The following is a 7,431-nucleotide window of genomic DNA, read 5'->3' as shown; positions in this document are numbered from 1 at the left end:
ATCACTTTTTGACTTTCTTTCTCTCTCTTACTTTTTCAAAACCTCCATTGGAGAGCACCTCACTCTAAACTTCATCTTCTCTCTAAGAAATCATCTACCTCTAGTGATCTCCTACCTTTGAGCCTTTGTAAATAGTGTAGAGCTTGGTGTGGGCTTCCTATCCATCCGAAAATCTTGAGTTTTGGAGCATTTCAAAATTCTTCATCTTCTCCATTTGGTCACATCTTTTGAGGTAGGGATATCCTACTCCACCTTATAGGTTTTGACATAAATGTTATTCATTTGACTAGTTGGTGCTCTTGGGTAATTTTGGGAAAAGTTAGGGTTTGTTTGGTTGTTATAAAAAGGGGGTTTTCAAATGTTAAACTCTATGTGTATGAGAGACCTTGGAAAATGGAATTATTGTTGCCAAATTGATGAAATTGAACCTTAGGGTTGATAATAAGAAAAAGGGGAAAAATACCCTATTTATGTTGAATAATTAATTTGAGTAATTAATTTGGGAAATTGTGGGAGTAAATGGTGTAGTTGGATAATTTAATCACTCACCTATGAGATTGTCGATATTTTATCTGTTGATGAATTTATTATCCATTTAGAGGTAACTGCTTTGGGCTATCGGTGGAGGATAGTCTTGATTGTTGTAGACACTGTATGTTGATTAGGGAAAACTGAAACTAATCGAACATGTTATGTCATTGAATGTGATGGTTGGAATAATATAGCAAATAAGTGTATTGATTGATCATTGTATGTGATGAAACGCTTAAATACATTATATATGTATATTTGTTTGGGAGGAGATAGGGGATGTACTCCAGTGTGTTGGAGGAGATAGGGGATATACTCCACACACACATATGTGTTCATATACTTTAACACATTATTTATGTATCTTTGTTTGGGAGGAGATAGGGGATGTACTCCATATGTGTTCATATGCTTTAACACATTATTTATGTATCTTTGTTTGGGAGGAGATAGGGGATGTACTCCATATGTGTTCATATATTTTAACACATTATTTATGTATATATGTTTGGGAGGAGATAGGGGATGTACTCCATACGTGTTCATATACTTTAACACATTATTTATGTATCCTTGTTTGGGAAGAGGTTGGGGATGGGCTCCATAGATAATTAAGCAGGCCGGAGTGTCCAGGGGTGAGAGTCCCGAAACCTTATGAATTGAGGTACATGAACAAAGTTGTCAAGTGGAGTATTAGTTACATGAGTTGTAGTCTCATTTTGAATTAAGGATAACGGATGTGTTAGTAGGTCGAGTGCTGTCTCACCTAAATTGTTTGGTTAGATAATGAACCATCTTTAGACATTGAATTGGCTAACTAAGAGAAGTGGGTGGTAGCATGATTGTAATTGTGGTCGGATTATGAGAAGGATGTAAATTGGTGTACTTGTGTTATTCATTTGTTGAATGTTAATATTTTAGTTATTTCTCATATGGGGTTTAGTATATCTCTATTGGGCTTTGGCTCACCCTATTTGGGTTACCATTTTCAGGTGCAGGAGGCGTGTTAAGTTCCAGATCTTTGCTTCGGGTGTTTTCGGAGTTGAAGACTCTGTTTCGTCATTTGTTTTATTTGATCACATGTAAATACAAGCCGAGAGCTTTACCTGTAATAGAGTTAGAACACTTCTTTTGTGTAACCAAGTAACAACTTGGAAAGGTGTAAGCCCGCAGGGCATTTTATTTTGTTTGTAAACATTTGTAATTTATATGAAAGACTCATTTTGTAATATTAACTCTGATGTAAGTTTGGAAAAGTGACCTATCTTTCATTTCTATAGAACTGTTACATGTTGGATTTATGTATTATTTTGAGGGCGTTACATTTTTAGTGTGTTACATTGGAGTGTTATGTTTTTAGAGTGTTACATTGGTGAGTTATGCTTCAGAAAAATACACTAATGAGTTTTTTAGTGTGTTACATTAGAGTGTTACGTTTTTAGAGTGTTACATTGGAGAGTTACGTTTTGAAAAAATATACTAATGAGTTTTTTTTTTTTTTTCTGTTGAAGTATTACGTTTAGTAATTTCAATATTATAAGAAAACTCACATTTGTCTCTCAACACATAGTAATTTCAATCTTTTTCTGTTGAACAAGATTTCTATTTCAACTGAGAATTAATAATTGAAAAATTAAAGTCCAATTACAAACTTAGGATACTTTTCAGATTTAAAGCTAATAATTTCTGAAAAATCTAAAAATCCCTTAGATATTGATTTGTGATTATGTATCAATTTAAGTAGTAAATAGCAATCCCAATCAAACAATCAAGACAAATCAACACAATGATTTTAATGTGGAAAAACCACAATTAGAGCGCCTCCAATTGTGATAAAAAAAAAAAAAAAAACTCCGGGCAAAAGCTACAAAACAATCCACTAAGAAGACAAAAGGAATTACACAAATGTACTCTCAATTACCTAGCGAATCCACTTTCGAATTAAACTATCCCCTATATGCCTCTTCCACCACGGTCTTCACTTTGGAATTGTCTTTTCCAATGTTGAATCCACAACGTCGATGTCGAATCCACGACGATGAGCCACTCCAGAATCCACCAAAGCTTCAGGCCCAAATTTTCTAGAATCCACTGAAGAATAACTCTCTCTTTTGTATTGAACGAAACAAACAATCCTTTAATGTATACTTTTCAAACCATGAGTTAAACTCAAACAAACATCAAAGAAACTAGCAAAGAAGCTCCAGATGAAAACCCTAATATCCAAGAAGAAAATCTAGAAGCCGTACCCTAAAATCTGACTGAACCGCACCTTTTATAGCAAACTATTCCGCGATCTCCGCTCGAACGCAAGAATGGCCGCTCGAGCGGACTGACGCTCGAGTGGAGGAAGTCCTGCTCGAGGTGAAAAACACAACTTCTAGTACTTTGCCAGACAGTTCAAACTTTTGGAACTAAAGATTCTCCACTTGAGCGCGTAAATGACCGCTCGAGCGGACAAGCAACTTCGATTGTATTACCCCGCCTGGGCACTGCCTCGGACCCGCCAAGGGATGCTGCCCCCTGGACTCCTGCGAGCTGACCGGGCAGCTCGATCCTCGACATAGTCAGCGAAGTGGCAAACATGATAGGATTAAGATCGCAAACTCCTCTGCATAGGCACAATTCGGGTTGGATTCACATCTAAAACTCATAGCCTCACTGAAATAAAAGATTGAATAAAATTACAACTGAAAGGAGTTTTGTCAAACGAGATTGTCAAAAATAAAAACCTAACAATTTCAATTTGAGGTCTTTGAAACAACAAAATAAAAAAATTATTTGGTACAAAGTAATGAATTTTCACTATTTCAAATAAATAAATTTCACAAATTATGACTTAAAAATTGCAAAATTGAGGACAACAAAATAGAACCATCCACTTTCACTTCTTTTTCTTTTTTTTCAAATTTCTTTTTCTTTTTTTTTTCAAATTTTTTTTGGGGTCAAATCAATAAGAGCAATTATATGACCTCGAAAGTTAACAAAGCCAAACCTAAACCTAGCACTCTCTCTACTACACCACCACCATAAAGGGTATATTAAATTGCTCTTTATCGAAGTTGAATATGAAATCTTACACTTAGGTGTTAAATAATTATTAGACCAAATGCCTTGATTACTTTTACATATTTTTTTCAAATCACTAAAGTTTGCAAGTTTTATATAGGGCTAAAAATGAGCCGAGTCAAGTCGAGTAATAAGTTATTTAAGATTGATTTGATAACTTAAAGAGTTTAAAATTATGTTGAAATTTGGTTTTTTCAAATAACAAGTCGATTTTTAACGAGTCAAATATGAGTTGAATTTGAGTAGCTTGATTTTCATATAGTACATATAAATTTCTTGAGTCGAGTAGTAAGTTATTCAATCTTGACTTGAAATTTAACAAGTTTAAAATTGCATTCACGCATCACTTGTTCACATAACGAGTCAATATTAAAGGAATTTTCAACAAACCAAATACAAATCAAAACTCAAGTAATCGCTAGTTTTATATTATCATAGTTGTTGCTATAAAATGTTTGTTGGAGTTATTTATGCATGTTATATACGTGTTGCTTGGTGAACTCAATGACCTTACACGAACGAGATTACTTCAAGGAAGGACAATGGAAGGTTGCGGAACTTATAATAATAGGTGTGTTTGGTTTATGAAATTAGAAAGAGAAAAAGAAAAAAATAAGTAAAATGTGAGTGAAATATAAACTTAAGTTTACTCAATTTATTATTTATTTATTTATTATTTATTATTTATTTTTACTTTCAAATCCTTCTCTAAAGTCATGAACTAAATAGCCATAGTGTTTATATACAAGAAGTGGTGAAACATTGAGCTATAAATGTAAATTGAAAAGAAGAAAATTGGTATATAAATCTATTTTTTAAATAATTTTCTTTACTTAATAATGTGTAAAAAAAATGATTAGTTGATAATTAAAAAAGAGAAAAACCTAAGAAAGAGAGTTTGCCTTAAATATTCTAAGGTCATGTTTGATTGACAGGATTAGAGCATGAGATTGAGATTATTAATATGTGGGCTCAATAATCCTGTGTTTATTTTGAAATTTTGTTTCAGGATTATTAATCCAATGGATAATTAATCCAACAAATTTGTAAAATTATTAGTAATGGGGTAGAGGTGGGATTATATATCCTGAGCTGGAAAATAAAATAAAAAGACTCTTTTACCTACTAATCCAATGCAAATCAAACAATAGACAAGGGAATAATTTATCCTACTAATCCAATTGGATAGTAAATACTATACTAATTTGATAGGATTATTAATACCTTCAGTATTAGTCTTGTGAATCAAACATGGCCTAATAGACTACTACATTATTGAGTTTGAAAAATAAAACTAATTCTTTAATTAAGTAACACTGCTAAAAAATACTTAAAGATGAATCTTAAACTTCTAAAGTTTAAATACTTATAAATACTTTTGAACAAGAACATATCACTAATTTTTTCTAATTATTTTAAGATTACTTACCTAAAAAAATCTTCACTTATTATATTTTGTATATACAATTTAACAAAAAGACACAATAAACTAAATAAGTTAATCAGACAAAATATTACATCAAAACTACAATCATTTTACTCCTTTTTTTTTCTCACAACTATCACATCCAAACCGAAAAAGGTCAACAGTTAAACAAAACTAATTTAGCCAAACTAAATTAGCCAAAAAATATGACTGGGCAAGTGGTGATTTTAGCCAAAAAGCCAAAAAGTCACTAAAAAAATCAAAAAGCCAACAACCTATATCAAAAAGTTACAGATTCCCTTTTCTCACTACTTTTTGCACATCTTTTCGTAAAAAACTAAAAAGTCATCCCAAACTGTAACGCCCCCCCCCCCCAAAAAAAAATACTATTGGAATAATAATATTAACCATGGCTCTTAGGAGATACCGAAATTATCCCCAACATATTCCATTACATAATCTCAAATGTTTATACAAGAATAATCTCACATGCGGTTATACATTCACTGAATCCTAGGACATGAATCTATAGCATGTAAAATCATTCAATCAAAATAGGTAAATGCCCTCAAGGGCTTACAAGTTCCAAGACCTAAGCCCGGTTACACAAAAATGGTCTCTCGGACCCATACATGAATAGCCTTTGGCATTACAAAAAAATTACAATCACAAACAAAATAGAGGCTTGTGCTCTCAATTCATACTTCCACGCCCTAGTTCGGCGGGTTCACCATGTCTTTTCTTACACCAAAATCCCATAGGGGTGAGCATAAAGCCCAGTAGAGAACTCTTCACAAAGTATATACGTTTGTGCAAGATTCTCAACATGATATGCACATGCCATGCTATGCCCTTTATATAACGACCCCGGTCTTTTCCCATTTGATTATTGTATCCGGACTTAGGTTCCGTAGATTCTGTCATTGTATAATTGTTGTTGTTGTCCCTTATTTTCTCATTTGGAGTTATAGGATGCGTTGGGCAGGTTTGTTTCAGGTTGGTTGGGTTTAGAAACCAAGTGTTGCTGTCCAGAATTTTGGATCTTCGCTCAAGCGAGGAGTTGGTCGCTCGAGCGAGCTGTTGTTTTTGGTTCTTCGCTCGAGCCGGGGTTTGGTCGCTCGAGCGAGAGTTTGCGTCTAGTATAGACCTGAAGTATTGCATTCTTGGATCGAGCGAGATTTTCTTCGCTCGAGCGAGGATTTCTTGTGTCTGGTCGCTCGAGCGACCAAGTCTTTGCTCGAGCGAGCCTGTTCAGTTTAATTAGACAGCAGCGGGTTTTTAATCAGTTTTTCATCCTCTTTTTAGATTCCAAACCCTAAGGTCCGACTTCTCTCTCACCCTGCTCACCTTCTCTCTTAGATTTGATCCAATTAGGGTGTGTTTCTACCCTAGATCCTTCATTAAAAAGAGTGTGTGAGTCGAGGGCTTCGTTTTAATCTGAATTGTTGGTAGTTTGGAGCACTTTGGAGTTTGGGTCTTCATCTCCATCTTCTCTTTTGGGGCTATTTCTTCGAGGTAGGGATTTCCTACTCCATTCTATAAGTTTTGTTCTAAGTTTTGGTATTTTGATATGTTGGGGATACTTTGGTAATTTTGGGAAAAACCCTAGTTGTATTACTAAATTAATTTGTATAATTAGTTTAAGGGAATTTGGGAATTTGGTTAAATTCATGAAATTGAGGAATTCATTGATTAAATGGTGTAGTGGGATAATTTAAACCACTCGCCTATTGAATTGTTGTTATATTTATTTCCAGTCTAGAAATAACTGTTTTGGGCTATCGGTGGAGGATAGTCGTGATTGTTGTAGACATTGCATGTGGATTAGGAATAACTGAAACTAATCACATTGGTTAAGTCATTAATTTTGACTATTGCATTAATACAGAAAATACGTGTATTGATTGAGCATTGCATTTGCATACATTGTTTTGTGTGGGAGGAGATAGGGGATGTACTCCACGATTTAGGGGAAGATAGGGGATGGACCTCTAAACCGGATTTTGTTTGGGAGGAGATAGGGGATGGACTCCATTAGCATCACTTTTATGTGTGCTTATTTATATAGAAGTGTTTTTATTGATACAGCACTAAAATGTGTATCAATCTGGAAGTATGAAGTGTTTTGATTTGAGCTTGAGTCTCATTTGTTTGTTGACATTGGAAGAATGTGAATATGATATATATAATTCACTGTTGTAAGTTTGGCCAGGTTCTGAGCCATATTGATAGTGTTGGAAAGTGAAACGTGTCATTGACAATAGTGTCATGAGATTGGATAATGATGTAATTGATTATCTTGGTTAACCATCTATTGAATGCTATTGCTTTAATCATTGCTTATATTTGGTTTAGTATATTTCTACTGGGCTGTGGCTCACCCTATATGGGAACATCATTTTCAG

The sequence above is a fragment of the Camellia sinensis genome, chromosome 6 (genome assembly GCF_055761805.1).
Source record: "Camellia sinensis isolate YWXY chromosome 6, ASM5576180v1, whole genome shotgun sequence".
Classification (NCBI taxonomy): domain Eukaryota; kingdom Viridiplantae; phylum Streptophyta; class Magnoliopsida; order Ericales; family Theaceae; genus Camellia; species Camellia sinensis.
This window is presented reverse-complemented; position numbering follows the sequence as displayed.